The 20339-nt window shown below is 42.7% G+C and overlaps 1 non-coding gene across 1 annotated transcript; it reads left to right on the top strand.

Annotated features, from left to right (window-relative positions):
- The first annotated feature begins 12397 nt into the window (after positions 1-12397).
- Positions 12398-12504, top strand: LOC141609594 (small nucleolar RNA R71). Its single transcript, XR_012527520.1, has one exon. It is a non-coding gene; the product is annotated as a small nucleolar RNA R71 (small nucleolar RNA).
- Positions 12505-20339: the final 7835 nt, after the last annotated feature.

Here is a 20339-nt window from a genome sequence, read left to right as displayed (position 1 = left end):
TCTCCTTGTTGAGGCTTGAACCCTCCTCAGACCGTCTCAAATGTGAGCCATTGACCATCATTGGGTCAAACTTCGGAACCGGGACGGACCCATCAGCACTCGGGTCTGGTCCTAACACCTTCGGAGTTATCGTGCCCCGAAACAAATGGTCCCTCAAGTTATCGGGCATCGGAGGACGAAAAATCTCGCTATATCAGCGATAACCTTGGTCGATCGACCACTTTGTCCTCGTCGATCGATCCAGTACTGATTCGAAGCTCCTGTAACCCGTGTATCAGTCGATCGACCGGGTATATCAGTCGATCGACTGATATACCTGGTAGACGCCTTTTTCTTTGAATTGTTCGTTACATCTTTGTTTTGACTCGGATCTGCCTCATTCTTTTCAACAGCATCCTCGACCATGGCAGGCCCCTCCAGGGTGGACCCACTCCTTAATGTGATGGCGTTTAAGGTCTCCTTTTGGTCGGTTTGAGTCGGCAAGTGTCCCGGAGCTCGAGAGGTACTCTTGCTAGCCAATTGAGCTATTTGGCTTTCTAGTAGCTTCATCCCGGCCTCTCGTGCTTGGGACTCCTTCAAAGAACAAGTTTTTGAACTCAAAGCAAAATCGAACCATGGGATTGTTGTTGTTGCTGCTGCAAAGACATAAGGAGGTTTCTGATATTGTTGTTGCTTTTGATGAGGAGGCACATAGGGTTGCTGCTGCGGAGGTGGAGTTGGATTTAGGACATTCTGGCTACTCCACCTCAGGTTGGGATGAACATTGGGCTCATAGTAGGTGTTCGTCTGCCTATAGTGTTGAAAGGCAAAGACAAGATTTAAAGGGACTAGGACAATTCTTCAAACGTGTCCCTCAACTCCACACCTTTCACGCACGAAAGGACCGTCTGACACAGCATTTACTTGGTACATCCCACCTTTTGAAGCTCCTCCTAATTCATATTTGTCGAATCTCGCAGTGAGAGCCTCAAGTGCAGCAACAGAGGAAGATTCAGCAGCTCTCCTCTGGTTCCCTCTGGAATTCCCATACTCAGCCTTGTGGGTAGCTAGATCGTCAATGATCTTCCACCCCTTGGTTGCTCCCAGATTTTCAAGCAAATCGGCCATTGGTGCAAACATCCAAAATAGCCCTCGATCGTCATACTGACCCATTATAGAAATGATTGCACAAGCTCCATTTTTCGAAACCATGGTGCGGTATGGTTCGCACCAGCTTCTTAAATCGGACCCATGCCTCGTGGAAGTTCTCATCCGGACCTTGTTTGAAACTTGTGATTTGGGCTCTAATAGCAATCGTCTTAGAAGCATAAAAGTACTTCTTGTAGAAGGCCAATGCCAAGGAATTCCAGTCAGTGATCCCATGAACGGCTAGGTCCAGATCTCTATACCACTCCCTTGCAGCATCACGAAGGGAGAAGATAAACATGGTCTCCTTGATCAGGTCTTGGGTCACGCCGGCTGGTGGGGGGTATGGAACAAGAGAGTCAATAAAGGTCTCCATATGCTTAGCTGCATCTTCATTTGCAGCTCCCCCGAACTGGTTTCTCTCAACCATATTGATGTATGAAGGCTTTGGTTCGAACTTCCTGGCATCTCCTGGTAATTCGAACCCCTTATATAAGTTGTCAGCTGTCGGCTCAGAATGACTAGCTATACTCGCTTCCTCGGCCATGACTTGAATTTCTAGAGAAGTAACTGTCTCGGCTGAAGAAGTAGAAACGGGTGAAGACTGTGGGTCTTCCTCGAACAACTCGTTCTCGTGATAGCTTGACAGAGTACTCAGCTCTTCCTCTGTCAGTAATACCCTTTGTGATCATCTCAACTCGCGCAAAGATTTCTCTATCTCAGGATTGAAGGGTACTAGTTCACCACCCTGTGACCTGCCCATAAGAAGAAACTACAAAAAGAATATAAGAAAAGTTTAAGGAACAGAAGTCCCTTAAACTAAGAAAGACTAAAAATAAAACAACTAAAATTAGGACTATTGCCTCCCCGGCAACGGCGCCAAAATTTGATACCCGTCGTGAGGTGTCAAAAATAAGATTTATAATTTCCAACTACAACTATAGCTAGTGGCAGTCGGGTCGAACCACAGAGAGGCAGATGTAAATTCTAGTTGTCTAAATTCAGTCTAAGGTAACAAGTATGGGGGTTGAGTTGATTTGGTCTAAAGGTAAGAATAAATAAAAACAGTAAACTAAAAAGATGGCTTAAACAGATAAAGAAGGGGTACTAGGATGGTCGGTTCATTAAAGCTTCGGCGGCAGCATACTAAGTCGGTCTGAATCAAACACAAGTGAGGCGGGAAACAAGAGGTCCTCTCGGTCCACTCTTAACAGATAGCATCTTTCGATCTCGCTATAGGTCCCTAATATCACTAATACTGACTCTCGTCCTGAAAAGTGACTAACGGTCTAAACTATACCTATCTTTCGATCTCAGCACAGTTTAGTCATCTTAATTGGTGGTCAAATAACTTTCCCTATCTTTCGATCTTATGGGTCAGTCATAAATTAAGCATCTAACTGGTCGCATGCATTCGATTCGTTAAATACAACATTAAAATCAATTAAAACGAAGGGTAACCTCACGAGGTCAGTCGATCGACTGAGAATGTCAGTCGATCGACTGACGCGCGAATTCAGTCCGTGTTCAATACTTTGCCGCCTACGCTAAAATTCGCCTACATCCTAGCACAAATAATCTAGCTACTCATGCTAAGGGTAAAAACAATAATAACGATGATGAAACTAACTAATGAATTCATGCTTGAAACGATAAAGTAAACAATTAACATAGACAAATAATATTGGCTTTGGGAACCTAACTAGCAATTCTATACTAATGAAGAAATAAAGAAGAACTAAAATTAGGGCAGAGGAATACCGAAAATCGCAGGAGAACAGTAACGAAATGATTAGAAGTATGAATAAAATCTGATGCAAACGATATCCCAAACCCTAACTATTAAAGCTAATGTAAAACTAATGAATTTCTGAATAAAACTAGATGCCTAACTCAATGTTTCTAGGTTACGTTATATAGCAATTAACGTAACTTCTTATTTCCTAAACCTAGCATCATGGGCTTGCGCTTCCTCAGTCTTTTAATTCTCGTCTGGAATAGCAGTTGGGTCGATCGACTGGTCTTCAGCAAAGAGTAGCTTCTGGAACCCGATGGTTGGTCGATCGACTGATGGAGGTGGTCGATCGACTGATTAAGCTGCTACTAGACTTCTATAAACTCGTGGACTTGTCTTTTGGGCCTTGAACTGCGCACCAAGCTCATTCCTCGGGTGAATACTTCACGTCATATGCAATGCATGATACTCGGGGACGGATTTAGCTCGATTTCCGTTGGATTCTTCACATTTCTGCAATAATGTACAAAATACGGAAGTAGACGGAAATAGGGAGAAATGCAGCATAAACTACATGAATGAGCTCTGAAATGCGTGTAAAATGGGATGTAAAACATCATATAAAAGACACGTATCAGGAAGTCAGGTCGATCTCCACAGGGAGGCGAGATATTTGTTGTAGTCCGTGTATTTGGTCACAAATGGGGGGGGGGGGGGTTGTTTGATTTGTTATCTAAACTACGAGTTTTAACGGAAAGAGAAATAAAGGGCGAGAGCAATAAAGGCAGAGAAATAAGATTAAACTATCAGATAGAGAGGGACATGTCAGGATTTCGGTTCACTACGGAAGTCCAGTGACTCAGCTGTAAATGACTCAGACGAATTAATGTAAGACGGATGTTGAAAGGTCCTTTCGATCCACTTTCTATCCTAAAATACCACTAACTTAACTTTCATTCTCGTCAGGGTAGTCTGCTGTTCATAGCAGGCCTATTTAGTCCAATCTTTCGATCTAGGATTAATTTTAGCCAGATTAAAGAGGTGACTCAGAAGTGTGCACTCAACTAAGTCGGTAAATACAATTAAATTGCTATGGTGACAGAGTCTCGTAATTAATTGATCCAATTCATTTACTACATCGTCACATTCCTACCGCAGATCCCCTAATCCCAACATGAAATGGGTTTAGCTACTCATGTCGCTAATTAAACTAACAGCAGATAAAATTCCAGCAGTAAACATAATGAAATAAATAATAACTTGCATAAAAGTAAATTAGGGCAGAGGGATTAAATGGAGTAAACAAGAAATTTAAGCAAACAATGATCAATTATTAATAAGAGAAGAAGAAGGAATTACAATAAAGCGAATCCGGCGTAAAGAACAATCAAATCTGAGTAAGAATAATCCCAAAGTAAGGTTACAGTGAGTAATGTAAACCAACGTAGTAAAGTTTCTGATAATATGAAAAGATTTCTAATGACCTAGTAAAGCGTGCTTAAATAGCAAAGTAATTAAGTTTTAACGAAATAAACATAACACGGGCTAATTAGAAGCCCAAATCAGCGAAACCACTCGATCGAGTGGAATAAAACCACTCGATCGAGCAAACACCCCAGCAAAACTACTCGATCGAGTAGAAAGTTACTCGATCGAGTAACTCATCTTTCTGCAGGCTAAGGATCGAGTAGAATTCTACTCGATCGACCAATGGGAGACGTAAAAACCACTCGATCAAGTGGTAAAACTGCTCGATCGAGTACTTCGTCTTCAAATCAGCTCAAGTCCGTGCCTAAATGCCTCGTAATCCGTGCCATGACGCTTCCCAACGCAGTATCTTACTCTGGACAGATCATGTCTCCTCTAAATGCATGCAAAAAGGACGAAAAAGAGTACGATTCCACTACTTTTGCGTTCATTTCTACAAAATGGACAAAACGAACCAAAGTAGCCAATTCGGTGTAAAATACCATAAAAACAGTATAAAAATGCATAGAAATACGTGCTTAAATAGGCTAAAAAGACTATATATTAGGCACGTATCAAATCTCCCCAAACCGAACCTTTACTCGTCCTCGAGTAAACTCAAAACTAAACTAATGGAACGGAAATGATAACTCAGAGCTAGCTTAACTTGTCTACTTGAACCAATTTAATGCAACAAAAACTAACAGTTAAAGCTAAGCAGTCAATACGTAAACGAATTATAAGCTGTTCAGAAATATAGCCAACCTATCGACCTTGCAAGACCAACAAAATCAGACTCTCTCGTGGTCACTCTTCTCTCATGAAGCAAAGGTGAATGATATATGTAAAAGAGGTACGAAAAGACAGTCACTCACCTAACTGCGACCTACATAGCATGCATGCAACAAAAGTGAAAGATAATTCAAGTACTAATGCACACACTCCAACCGATAATGTCTGTCACAGCCGAGGGCTTACAAATAATATGGGAATAGTGAGGTTCAGGTGAGAAAAGGCAAAACATGTTATGAAAATGTGGAGGTAAAAGCGTCAAGCTAGTTCCTAACAGGACCATAAAGAAACCATCCGAATCTCAACTGACTGAAAAGCTAAGTACAATTGCCCTCATTTGGCACAAAACTCACTAGACTCAAAACACAATCTCCTCAAAAATAATGGGATAAAACGGAGGAGTCAGATGGTCACAAACTTGCCTTTTTTTAGTACAGTCTGAATGAACTAACTCAAATAAAACAACTCTTTTGTTTCAAACTTCCTTTTTTTTTTTTTACTCCTGATTCACGTTTCCAGCTTTTCCTTTTCTTTTCTTTTTTTCATTTTTTTTCTTTCTTTCTTTTTCACGTCTTTCCTTTTTTTCTTTTTCAATTCTTTTTTTTTTCTTATTCCTCCTTCCTCAATTCCCACCAACTCCAAAACAGAGAAATATGGGCCAGACTGCAACGGAAAAACATACCACAAAAGAACATACTAACTAGCTTGACTAGGCAGGCTTAATTTAGGATGTAGCTAATGGGTCAAAAGGGCAAATTTGGCTAATGTGGAGCTAAATGGGCGAAGAACATAAAGAAAGGGAAATTTGCAAGCACCTCCCTGCATGTGACACCGACCACAAACCCGAATATGTGCATTTGACAAGAAATTGAATGTCATAAAAGTGCAAAAATAATGAACATGCTATGCAAGGAGTACTACTCTCAATTCCTAATGAACTGGTCATGAATGTCACCAGTTATGGCTCTAAAACTCATAATTTTTCAAGTAGTTTGCCAATTTATCAGGTCAAATCTAGACAATCGGCTATATTTGAACAGAAACTCGTAGACTATGCGTATGACAAAGCTAATAACTATCAAAGGAAGTGCAGGGCTCAAGCAAAAAGACAAGTTATAGTGCATTATCATCACGGAAATCTACCGTTCCGACTCAACCTATATGCAAAAATAAACGTGAATATTTTTTGATTTTTTTGAAATTTTCTAATTTTTTTTGGATTTTTAATTTTTTATGAAAATAAACAACAATGCAGGCTGAAAAATAAACGTGAATGCAAAACAAATACAAATGCAGACTCAAAAGGATGCAATACCCTCCCCAAACCAAAACGGACAACGCCCTCGTTGTCCTCCAGCATACACCAGCAGATATATACAAGGGAACGGGAATATACAACCAATCAATAAGAAAAAAAAAATAATAAATATAAAGGAGACAAAATAAAAGAGTAAGAGATACATACAATATACGAACTTCCCCAAACCAGCCAGAAAACTGGGGAAGTGAGTAGACCAGTAGCTACTCGTCGTCGTCGTCGTCACTGCTGTCACGGATCTCCTCCACCCTGAACTCCGGGTCTCTCTCCTCCTCTCTCCTCCTCTGCTCCTCTGCTCGAGCTCTCTCCACTGCCACCTCCGGGTCCTCGTCCTCCTCCTCGTCAGCAGACTCCGGGTACCCCTCAGCTGGGAACCGGAAGAAGGAAGGGTGTGGCCAACCCTCTAGAATCGGACGGTGTCGCCGCAAGTGGTACTCGTACAGAGGATGCAAGGCAAGAGCCATGTCCCTCTCCATACGAGCCTGACGTGCTGCAATCTCAAGCAACAAACCGTAAACGGCGCCCCCTTGGTCCATGACCGCGGGCGCCACAAAGGGAGGAGGTGGTACGAAAGTAGCCGGTAAGACCGGCTCAGTCTGTGTCTGGTCAGTGGGAGTGGGAGTAGGAGTAGGAGTGGGAGTAGGGGTCGGATCGGGAGTAGCCGTGGAAGGCTGGGCACTCCCTGAAGGTGTAGACCCCTCTCCGGTCTCAAGACGCCGCTTCTTGGCGGCGGGTGCAGCAGGAGTAGGTCTAGGTGGAAGGAGAAGGTGAGGTAGTGGTGGCAGACGGGCGCCCCTAGCAATGTAGGGAAGGGGCTCAAGACGGGGGAGAGTGTCACAAGGTAAGTCTACAGATAAGGAGCCGTCAATCTTCCAAGTCTGGTAGTCTGGGGTCAGCCAATGCTGAGAAAGCATGGCGTCCAGACTCAGTAGCCTCTCTCCCTCGAGGTACTGCAGGTCACGAGGCCAAACGGGGAAAAGACGACGGGCAAGAATGGTGGCTATGCCACCGCAGGCAATGGTTCCCGTCTCCTTCTTCCCCTGGCTCAGAAGGTACTGGGCGGTCAAATAAGCTATGTTGAGGGTAAAAGGACCCTCGCAGTCGATGTTTAGGTAACCGTCCAGGATGGAGAGCTCGGTGTTGGTCATGTTGTTCGGCTCCTTTCGGCCGAAAATAGTGCTCCCCATCAGTCTAAGGAAACAGCAGACAGGGGGGAGGTGGACCTGATGGAGCTTTCGCTCCCTAAAAGTGGTCTGGGCCAAGCACCGCCAAAGCTGATGGTAGACCTTCCTTGGGGCAGCAGTCAGGCCCGTAGAGGAAAGGTCAAGTAACCTACCAAACTCCCCTAGTGTCATCGGAAAGGTCCGGTTAAACAACCGGAAGGACACTGAAGAGCTATCAGGGTCAGCCTCGTGTGCCCCGGGGGAGAAGGTAAAAGAGCTGAGAAACTCGAGGCTCAGCTCTAAAAAGGTACGACCGCTCATAGTGATGAGCCCGGCCATCCCCGTGCCCCGTAGTTAGTCACAAACCGACTCGTAGATACCGAGTCTCTCAAGTGCCGATTTCTCTAGAAATCGGGAAGGTACATGCACACAGCGAAGCAGGTTATAAAATTTTTTACGATGTAAGGCGATAACGAAAAGTACCTGCGGATAATCTGGGTGAGGGTCGAGGGAAGTGTCACCTCAGACCGTGACTGTGCCAGAAGTAGAAGCAATAGCAATTGTAGAAGTGCTAGGAGCGGAAGTAGAGGTGACTGGAGCTGGCGTAGCTCGGGACTGTCTACGACCTCGGCCTCTGGAACTCAAAGCAGAAGCCCGTGCAGCGACGGTGTGAGGAACCAGGGCTGCTCTGAAGGCAGCTGCGACTGCTGGCGAGTCCGCCACAGGTGTAAAAGTAGAGGCTGGTGCAGAGGTAGTGGCTGCTGTGGTCACCACTGAAGAGGGACTAGCAGCAGTGCTAGCTGTGGTGGTGACCGTAGAGGAAGTGGCAACCTGAACTGAGCTAGCAGCTGAGCTAGCTGGAGCAAAAACTGTCCCTGCAGCTGAAACTAGAAACACTGGGGCTGCAGTAGTGACTAAGGCGGAGGCAGTGGCAACAGCAGGGGCCACTGTCTCACTCAAAGACGGACTAGAGGATGAACTAGTAGAGGGTAAAGAACTAGAATCCATCTTGTAAACAAAGGGTAAGGGGTATGATAAGAAACAATGGCTAACAGAGGCTAAAACAGCAGGAAAAACAGCATGTTAAACCATAAAAACTCCCCTACCAGTCGAAAATTTTCGACCTACAGCATATAACTCCCAACAACTCCTCAAACAAAATCGAAAAGCAGCATGTAAATGGCGATAAAGCGGGCATGACAGTGAACAACAACAGCATACAAGCAACACTGAGGGGAATTAAGCCATGAAAGTAGGCAAACCCGTCTGACAGTCAAGAATTTCGACAGAAACAGCCCTAATCGCAAAAATTCACGCAACATTCGAATTGAAGCATGTTAATCATCGACAAGGGGTGTGGCAATAGTCTACAACAGCAGCAAATTCGCAGCAAGTAAGCTAACTGGACAAATGACAGCAGTAATACCCCGTCTGATAGTCGAAAATTTTGACTGTCCTGAACCCATATCGCGAAAATCATGTGAAATTCAAAAAAGGCATGCAACAAACAGCGAGGAATTGGGGTTGATCATCAAGCAAGATAAACAAGGGGCAATAAACACAATGAAAGTCGAAGAAAATCGACCAACCATGGATTTTCGAAACCCTAGAAACAAATTACCTCATAATAATCAAAATAATCGAAATTAAATTGCAATGAAGCTAGAGGAATCACTTACTTGATGAGAACAACCTACAATATGCAATTAATCTTCAAAGAATCAAGCAAAACAAGCGATTTTTTGAACTAAAAACCGCGAACCCTAACCCTTCTTTAAAACCGTGAAAACGAGCACAATCAAGGGGGAAAATAAGGTGTTTTGAAAGATTAATTAGCAAGGAATAGATTGTAGGAGGCGTATTTGTAGATTGGACAAGAAAATATGGGGATTTGGGAGAGTTTGATCGAAAAAAGGGGGTGTTTAGACGAAAAATAGGGGAAAAATGAAATTAGAACAAAGAGAAAGAGTTTAAAGTAACAACTCCCTGCGTCCTGTTCATTTTCACTCGATCGAGTGGTTTTAAACCACTCGATCGAACACCTTGATGTTTCATCTGCTTGATCGAGTAGAAATATACTCGATCGAGAAGTCCCACTATATGCTTTACTCGATCGACCTGAAAAAGTGATCGATCGACCAAATTTTCACTCGATCGAGTACAAAAAGTACTCGATCGAGCTCTTTTCTCGCGTAAGCTCTTGAGTTTCGTCAGTTCTTCCCTGGAATGCGTAAAACTTCCCCAAACCTGCATAAAAACACGTGCAAAAATTTCCCAAAGTACCAAATACGCATAGGGACAGTCTATAGTCTTAATTCTACGCTAAAAACAGTCTATAAATTAATTGTCCTAATTAAAAGCAATAAAATATATTCAACGGAAAATTCAAAAATTATCTATTACAAAGTGTTACACGGGGCATTTCCCCGTTTAATTCTCAATGCAATTCAAGAGCCCCTTGAAGGGCTCGACCGGAGGACGTCACCTCAAAGAACATTGTTGTCCCTCTTCAATTTCCATGAGCATGAATTATCATTTGAAACGGTAGGAGGGGAGTAATTCACATCCACATAAGCGCGAACTTTCCTCGTCCTTGCTCCTCTATCACCGGTGAAGCGTCATCATCTCCAATTTGATTGACTGTAATTGCACCATGTCCCTTGACAGCTCCTTCATTGCTTTCATCTGTACCTACAGCAAGGAAAACAGACGAACTTTCCTCCTTTTTGCTCTCAGTCTGAGGCGGAGGGGTAACAATTGCAGCACAATACTCCAAATTTTCATCTGGAGTGTCAATAATAGGGTCAATAGAAGAGAGGACATTGCAAGGCTGAGCTTGCATGGGAGCCCTCCGGGACTTAGACTGATGAAAAATCAGCTCCTCGTCCCCTACCTGAAAGGTCAAAGTCTTTCCCCCGACGTCTATAACTGCACGGGCAGTGGACAAAAATGGTATTCCTAAAATAATAGGGGTGTGTGCATCTTCGGGGATGTCTAAGACAACGAAATCAACGGGAATAAAGAACCTCCCGATCCTCACAGGTACGTCTTTAACTATGCCTAGTGGCCGTGATATACTACGGTCGGCCATCTGGACTGTCATGTTAGTGCAACTCAGCTTTGTCAAACCAAGTCTCTTGGCCAGAGACAACGGTAAGACACTTACGCTAGCGCCTAAATTGCATAGCGCATTATCAATCAAATAGTTACCGATATGACACGGAATTGAAAAACTACCCGGGTCTGACTGCTTAGGAGGTAACTTATTTTAAAATAGGGCTGACCCCACCTCAGTCAAAGCTACGGTCTCACTATCACTAATACTCCTCTTACGCGATAAAATTTCTTTCATAAACTTAAGATAAGAGGGTACCTTTGTCAGCAACTCAGTGAACGGCATAGTGACTTCCAAGCTTTTCAGAAGTTCGACAAATTTGCCGAATTGTTGATTGGCCTTAGTATTCTGCAACCGCCTCGGAAAGGGAACCGTGATAGGTATCTCGAGTCCCTTGTTTCTCTGTATCTTCCGGAGCAAGTTCTGTATCCTTTAGACGCTTCTTACCTCTCGAACGAGGTCTTTCCGGTTATTTATCGCTTAAACGAGCACTAGCAGGCTCTCGAATAAGCTTCCCGTCATCAAAACTACTCGATCGACCAATATACCCATTCGATCGAGTAGAATCTTCATCAATGTCACTCGATCGAGTAGTTTTTTCACTCGATCGAGCAACTCCATTTTGCTCGTCACTCGATCGAGTAGAAAAACTACTTGATCCACCATTCTGCCTTTCCTATTCACTCGATCGAGTGGTATTTTCACTCGATCGACCACCTTCGTCCCCAAATCAGCTCGATCGACCACCTGAAACCAGTCGATCGAGCACTTTCTTTGCCGTGATCTCATTTTCTTTGCCAGAACACTGTTCACCATCAGTTACAGCTCTCCTCGGGTCTGATTTCTGCATTTCCGGTCCCTCATATGAACGACCGCTGCTGAGATTGATGAAATTTACCATCTCGTGTGGATTCTTCTCATTTTGAGTCGGTAATTGACCCTGCTTTCTTGTGGACTGATTAGTGGCTAATTTGGCAACTTGAGTTTCAAGTGCCTTTATGGACGCATCTTTCTGTTGATCACTCAATTGCCACTGCTTTGTGAAGGCTTGCAACATAGACTTAAGCTCACCAATTTCACTCACCCCACCGGAAGATGATGCACCATGTTTAGGAGGAGTAAAAGAAGGGGGCTTTTGAAAGCCTTGTTGATTCTTGTGTGGAGGGACATAAGGTCTGCAAAAGTGCGGAGGAGTAGTAGGATTGAGCACATTCGACTAGTCCACCTCAGATTAGGATGGATGCCCCTTGATTATTGTAATAGGAACCCTCTCCTTGCCTATATTCTTTGAAAGGCAAGGACTTGTTCCTTCTCTCTACAAGCGACCAACAACAACAGTGTGGCCATCATTACTCCCACATCTCTCACATGAAACGGTCTCTCCCCTAGTAAGAACATGGACCGTCCGAGGCTCCCCGCCATGACTTGTAATTCCAACTTGTCGAACCTAGCATTTATGGTCTCCGGTGAGCCAAAACCGCTTATCAATCGCATGAACTGTCCTAATCCCATCCCTCGGGTTACCATATTCAAGATTGTGATTCGCCATCTCTTCAATAAGGGACCATCCCTTATCATCATCTGTATTCTCCTGAAATCTTCCACTAGATGCCGCATCAAGTATGGCTCTCTGGTCATCATACAGCCCATTGTAGAACTGATTAGCGAGAAACCATGGGTCAAAACCATGGTGAGGGATATACCTCACCAACTTCTTGAATCGTGACCATGCTTCATAGAAAATTTCATCGGGAGCCTGTCTGAAACTAGTAATCTTGGCCCTCAGCAAATTGGTATGTTGTGGAGGGAAATATCTCTTGTAAAATGCAAGAGCAAGAGACTCCCAATCTGTAACCCGAGCAGTTGTGCGGTCCAGTCGATCACCACTCCACGGGTGAATCAAACTAAAGAGAAAGGAAATAGAACTTCCTTAATCTTGTCCTGAGTTACCCCCTTAGTGGCGGGGATAGTAGAACAGTAATCGGTAAAGGTCTCCATATGCTTCCTCGGATCTTCACCTGCCACACCTCTATAGATATTCCTCTCCACCAGATTGATATAAGAAAGACGGATATCGAATGTATTACCATCCTCAGTCTGGAGATTGAAACCCTTCGGAATAGAGGATGCTTTAGGCACTGAATAACTGGAAAGCTTTGGCATCTTTACTGTAGAAATCGGACTGTCTTCCGCGAAAAGAGAATGATCTAGCTCTGGCTCGAAAGTACTCAAGTCTTCCTTTCGTGATTTCCTTAGCAGACGGAGTCTATGCTTGAATAATCTCTCCGGTTCTGAATCAGCTGAAAGTAATTCAAACCTGTCTGACCTGGGCATAAACAACACTGAAAGAAAATAATAAGAACGGCCTCAAGGAATAGAAATTCCCTGAGACGGATAAAATAAACGGAACGAAAACAAATAGGGCAACTGTCTCCCCGGCAACGGCGCCAAAATTTGACACGTCTTTCGTGTACCTGTCAAAAATAAACTAACTTTATAGCTAGGGAAGTCAGGTCGATCCCCACAGGGAGGCAAGATATTTGTAGTAGTCCGTCTATTTGGTCACAGATGGGGGGGGGGGGGGGGTTGTTTGATTTGTTATCTAAACTACGAGTTTTAACGGAAAGATAAATAAAGGGCGAGAGCAATAAAGGCAGAGAAATAAGATTAAACTATCAGATAGAGAGGGACATGTCAGGATTTCGGTTCACTACGGTAGTCCAGTGACTCAGCTGTAAATGACTCAGACCAATTAATGTAAGACGGATGTTGAAAGGTCCTTTCGATCCACTTTCTATCCTAAAATACCACTAACTTAACTTTCATTCTCGTCAGGGTAGTCTACTGTTCATAGCAGGCCTATTTAGTCCAATCTTTCGATCTAGGATTAATTTTAGCCAGATTAAAGAGGTGACTCAGAAGTGTGCACTCAACTAAGTCGGTAAATACAATTAAATTGCTATGGTGACAGAGTCTCGTAATTAATTGATCCAATTCATTTACTACATCGTCACATTCCTACCGCAGATCCCCTAATCCCAACATGAAATGGGTTTAGCTACTCATGTCGCTAATTAAACTAACAGCAGATAAAATTCCAGCAGTAAACATAATGAAATAAATAATAACTTGCATAAAAGTAAATTAGGGCAGAGCGATTAAATGGAGTAAACAAGAAATTTAAGCAAACAATGATCAATTATTAATAAGAGAAGAAGAAGGAATTAAAATCAAGCGAATCCGGCGTAAAGAACAATCAAATCCGAGTAAGAATAATCCCAAAGTAAGGTTACAGTGAGTAATGTAAAGCAACGTAGTAAAGTTTCTGATAATATGAAAAGATTTCTAATGACCTAGTAAAGCGTGCTTAAATAGCAAAGTAATTAAGTTTTAACGAAATAAACATAACACGGGCTAATTAGAAGCCCAAATCAGCGAAACCACTCGATCGAGTGGAATAAAACCACTCGATCGAGCAAACACCCCAGCAAAACTACTCGATCGAGTAGAAAGTTACTCGATCGAGTAACTCATCTTTCTGCATGCTAAGGATCGAGTAGAATTCTACTCGATCGACCAATGGGAGACGTAAAAACCACTCGATCGAGTGGTAAAACTGCTCGATCGTGTACTTCGTCTTCAAATCAGCTCAAGTCCGCGCCTAAATGCCTCGTAATCAGTGCCATGACGCTTCCCAACGCAGTATCTTACTCTGGACAGATCTCGTCTCCTCTAAATGCATGCAAAAAGGACGAAAAAGAGTACGATTCCACTACTTTTGCGTTCATTTCTACAAAATGGACAAAACCAACCAAAGTAGCCAATTCGGGGCAAAATACCATAAAAACAGTTTAAAAATGCATAGAAATACGTGCTGAAATAGGCTAAAAAGACTATATATTAGGCACGTATCAATTAACAAACTCAACAACTAGATTCCCGCAATCTTGAATAATGAAAATTATTAAACCCTAAATCACAAACAGAGATCAATCATCCAATTAGGGTTTCGAAAATTTTGGGGAAAACGAAATTAGACTCCTCCTAGTTGTTGATATGGCTCGAAATTCAAAGAAATAGGATAGCAAATGCAATTAAAGCACAAATTCGAAAAGAAATTTGCCCTAAATCGATTTTCCCCAAATCGATTTTTTTTGAAACAAGGTGAAAATGCTCGGATTTGGGCGAAAAAATTCAGCGAAAATCGAATTTAAAGGACGAAAAGAGGATTAGAAACATACCTTTGATGAGAACTTGGGATTTGAGCAAGAAAAATCGAAATTAAAGGGTAGATTAGCAAGAAAAATCGCGAAAAGGGGAGGTACTAGGGTTTTTCTTTTTTTTTTTTACGATCAATGAGTTATGATGAATAAATGAAAGAATGAATTAGAACTTCCCTTTTAGTTGCCCTCTGATTTCGCGCTGTGGTCGATCGACTATCAGACCCAGTCGATCGACCAGTCTTCCCCTTTAACAGCTCTCTGACTTTTTCTCTTCAGTCGATCGACTGATGCACTTGGTCGATCGACTTCAAGTACTGGCAATTAAGCTCAATTACGTTAAAATTGTTTTTTTTTCAACTTCAATTTCCCGTCTTTCTCTCATCGAAATCCAGCAAATCGCCCTACGCACTTTGCATAAAATAATTACCTGCAAACATTCTCAAAGGCGCGCGTCTTTCCATAAAAGAAATTGCTAATTAAAATGAAATAAGCTAAAGCTCCTAATGCAAATTAATTAAATAAAACTGTAAAGTTCCTAATTACATAAAAATTACAAGCCGGGTTGCCTCCCGGTTAGCGCTGGTTTAAGAGGTCCCGCACGACCTTCTTACCTCAATTTGCAGCTTCTAAAAGTGGGTCAAAGTATAGTACTTCGACCTGCCCAACAAATTAAATGCCTCGCACCGTGATAGTGTTTCACGTATTGACCATTCACTTTGAATCGGTCTCGGATGAGGTTTCAATTCAACGATCCGAATTTTGTAATCGATGTGACCGTATAAGGGCCACTCCACCTGGATTTCAGCTTACCAGGAAATAAACGGATACGAGCATTAAAAAGGAGTACCTTATCACCGACATTGAACTCGCGCTTGATGATCCTCTTGTCATGTCATCGCTTCGTCTTCTCCTTGTAGATCCTAGCATTATCATAGGCCAGCAGCCTAAATTCCTCTAACTCATTCAACTGCGTCATACGTTTCTCAGGAGAGAGGGTAGGATCTAAATTCAAATCACAAATAGCCCACCAAGATTTACGTTCCAATTCAACAGGCAAATGACATGTCTTACCATAAATCAATCGGAATGGTGACATCCCAATTGGCGTTTTAAACGCAGTCCTATAAGCCCAAAAGACATCATCCAATTTAAGACTCCAATCTTTCCGTGATTTAGAAACAACTTTAGCTAACATTTCTTTCAATTCTCGGTTAGAAATCTCAACTTGACCACTAGTTTGAGGATGATACCCCAAACCTCTACGATGTTGGACACCGAATTTAGTCAACATAGCACAAAGTTGTTTTTCTTTAAAATGCATACCTCCGTCGCTAATGACAACCCTAGGGACACCAAAACGAGGGAAGATTATCTTTTTAAACAGATTAATCACGGCTTTTGCATCGTAATGAGGGGGTAGCAACAACTTCTACCCATTTGGACACATAATCTACAACTACGAGGATATATTTATTACCTTGACTGCTCGGAAAGGGTCCTTGATAATCAATGCCCCAGACATAAAAAATCTCAACCTCTAGAATGCCTACCTGTGGCATCTCATGTCTCTTTGAAATATTCCCCGATCTTTGACAAGCATCGCACTTAGCAACAAAATTCCGACTATCTGCATGCAAAGTTGGCCAATAGAAACCATATTGGAGTACCTTAGCCACAGTCCGGGACGGACCATGGTGACCACCATAGGAAGAAGAGTGGCAAGCTTCTAGGATATCCTTGACTTCCCATTGAGGCACATATCTCCGGATAAGACCGTCTGCACATTCTTTGAAAACAAATGGATCATCCCAAAAGTATTGTCTAGCATCATAAGCGAACCGCTTCTTCTGCTGCCATGAAAGCTTGGGTGGTATTTTACCTGTCACTGCAAAATTAGCAAAATCAGCAAACCACGGAGGTGGATAAGACCCCGAATTAGTAATAGCTAACAGACTCTCATCAGGAAAAGAATCATTAATGGGTAACGAATCCTCCCTTTCTGTCAGCTGCAGACGAGATAAATGGTCAGCCACCACATTCTCTGCACCTTTCTTATCTTTGATCTCCAAATCAAACTCCTGCAAAAGGAGTATCCACCTCAAAAGCCTCGGCTTAGCATCCTTCTTAAGAAAGAGAGTCTTCAGCGCTGCATGGTCGGTATAAACAATAACCTTAGAACCCAACAAATAAGACCGAAATTTATCTCAGGCAAAAACTACAGGTAGAAACTCCTTCTCAGTAGTGTAATAGTTAACTTGAGCCTCATCCAGAGTTCGGCTCGCATAATATATGGCATTCAAAACTTTATTTTTCCGCTGTCCTAAAACTGCACCAATCGCATAATCGCTGGCATCACACATAATCTCGAATGGGAGGTCCCAATCAAGCGGCTGAATGATTGGCGCAAAAACTAGAGCCTCCTTTAACCTGTTAAAAGCTAAAAGGCACTCATCAGTCTACTCAAAAACAACATCTCTAAGAAGCAATTGTGTAAGCGGTTTAGCAATTTTCAAAAATTCTTTTATGAACCGCCGATAAAAACCAGCATGGCCAAGGAAACTCCTCACTCCTTTAACATTCGTAGGAGGAGGCAGTTGCTCAGTCACCTGCACTTTTGCTTTATCAACATATATGCCCTTATCAGAAATCAAATGTCCCAACACAACTCCCTCATTGACCATGAACTGACATTTTTCCCAGTTTAAAACAAGATTAACATCAATACAACGTTGCATGACTTTATCAAGGTTAGCTAAACAACGATCAAAGTCATTACCATAAACTGAGAAATCATCCATAAATACCTCCATCATATTTTCTATATAATCAGAAAAAATCCCCATCATGCACCTCTGAAAGGTAGCTGGGGCGTTACACAATACGAAAGGCATTATGGGGTATGCGAAAACACCCTATGGACAGGTAAAAGTGGTCTTACTCTGATCATCCGTATGAATAGGGATCTGAAAGAAACCTGAATATCCGTCTAAGAAACATCAAAATTTATTAGAGGCTAGTCTTTCGGTCATCTGGTTAACAAAGGGGAGGGGGAATTGGTCTTTCTTTGTGGCGGCATTTAACTGTCTGTAGTCAATGCACATCCGCCAACCTGTTACAACTCGAGTTGGTATTAATTCATTTTTCTCATTTTGTACCACAGTGGTCGCTCCTTTCTTCGGGACTACCTGAACTGGGCTAACCCACTTGGAGTTGCCAACTGTATAAATAATACCTGCATCGAGTAATTTCATCACCTCGCCATGACAACCTCCCGCATCTTCGGATTGACTTTCACGACCCCGTCTCGTAGGGCTTGTGACCCTCCTCCAGCTCAATTTGTGCATACAAATGTCGTGGTGATGCCCTTAATATCATCCAAAGAGTAACCTAAAGCTTTCCTGTTTTTCTTAAGTACACACATCAAAGCAGAAAGCTGGTTATCGTCAAGCTTAGCACTAACAATAGCTGGGTATTGCTCCGTATCATCTAAAAAGACATACTTAAGATTAGGAGGAAGTGGCTTACGCTCTGGCACCTTTACCTCAACAGCATAGGCAGAATCAGCTTCAATGGTATAGCAAGTGTTTACCAAATTCTCGTTGGCCATGCTTATGATCATCTCAACTTCTTCCTCTGTGAGATCGTGGTCTTCCATTACTGCTTCCAAAACATCCAGCTCATCAGCATTCTCCGCTGGATAAACTCCACACTCACCTAAACAGGTTAAATCAGCTAATGGATCCTTGGCTAAGGATTCCCTCCAGTTACAATTAACATCCCTGTCAACAATATCAACGGAATAACACGTATCATCATCAGCAGGTTCAGTCGCAGTGCGAGCAAGACTGAACTCAATTGTGTCATCCCCTACCTCTAAGGTCAAGACTCCGCGTTTGACATCTATCACGGCCCCAGCCGTATGTAAAAATGGCCTACCTAAGATAATAGGTATCTGACTATCCTCAGCAATGTCTAAAACGACGAAATCGACAGGAATAAAGAACTTACCCACTCGAACGGGTACATCTTCTAAAATTCCTAAGGGTCTCTGAATCGATCTATCTGCCATCTGAAGGGTCATATTGGTCACCTTAAGGTTACCTATATTCAACTTTTCACACACAGAGTATGGCATAACACTGACACTGACCCCTAGATCACAAAGGGCTTTCCCAAATTCATGGATACCTATAGTGCATGGAATTGAAAAACTACCCGGGTCTTTTAATTTAGGTGGTACGTTGTTTCTTGAAAGAACATTACACTCCTCCGTGAAAGCTTTAGTACCAACATCATTAAAAATTTTCTTACGATTCAAAATATCCTTCATAAACTTAGTGTAAGAAGGTACCTGGGTAATTAAGTCAGTGAAAGGGATGGTTACCTCGAGATTCTTGATGATCTCCAAAAACTTACCGAACTTATGCTCCAACTTTGTATTCTTTAAACGCTCTGGATACGGGACTGCAACAGATGTCGTAGGGTCGACAATTTTTGTCTTCCGAATGTTTAAAATCTCCGTCAAATCGTCACTGACTGAGGTATGTTGCAATTCAATTGACGGATTTTCGTTCAGCACTGGAGACCCAGTCGATCGACCATTGGGCTCGGTTGATCGACCAAATGCGCTGGCTTCGAACAGTTTCTGGTCAGAAACTTTTTCGTCGGGAACTTTGGTCGATCGACTGATGTTGTTGGTCGATCGACCACTGGCGCTGGGTTCAAATAGTTCCTTGTCAGAAGCTTTTTCGTCAGAGATTCTGGTAGATCGACTGATGTTGTTGGTCGATCGACCACTGGTACTGGAAGTAGAGTTCGTTTTCGCACCAGAATTTAAATCTGACTTTTCATCATTTTCCGAGTCTTTTCTTGGCTTATCAGGACCGTCATATGAGAGACCACTGCGGAGGTGAATTGTATTAAGTGTCTCGATAGGAACCTCACGATTACTTGAAGAATTTGCGATTTGGTTAGCCACTAAAATCTCCAACTGCTTCTCGAAATTCCTTGCAGATTCAATCCCAGCTTCTTCTATTTTCGTGACTTGAACCAAAAGAGCTCGGATTATTTCTCTCAATTCCGCGGTCTCATCTGAGTTATGAACAGGAATTTCAATTTTCTTCTCGGAAGCTTTAGAAGTCTCAAGCTTTTCGAGTCGGGCAGTAATAGAAGCTATGAGTGTCGCAACGGCACTCATTTCATCACTTGGCTTTCGCGAATTTCCACGCGAACTCCCATATTCAGCTCTATGAACTGCCATCTCCTCAATAGTGTTCCAACCTTTATTAGACTCCACATTGTTTTGGAACCTACCATTTGCAGCCGCATCAAGGATGACTCTGTAGTCATCGTACAAGGCATTATAAAATTGGTTGCAAAGGTACCACTGCTGAAAACAGTG

The sequence above is a fragment of the Silene latifolia genome, chromosome 10, assembly GCF_048544455.1.
Source record: "Silene latifolia isolate original U9 population chromosome 10, ASM4854445v1, whole genome shotgun sequence".
NCBI lineage: Eukaryota > Viridiplantae > Streptophyta > Magnoliopsida > Caryophyllales > Caryophyllaceae > Silene > Silene latifolia.
The sequence above is the reverse complement of the archived record's forward strand: the minus strand, read 5'-3'. Positions and strand labels throughout refer to the sequence as shown.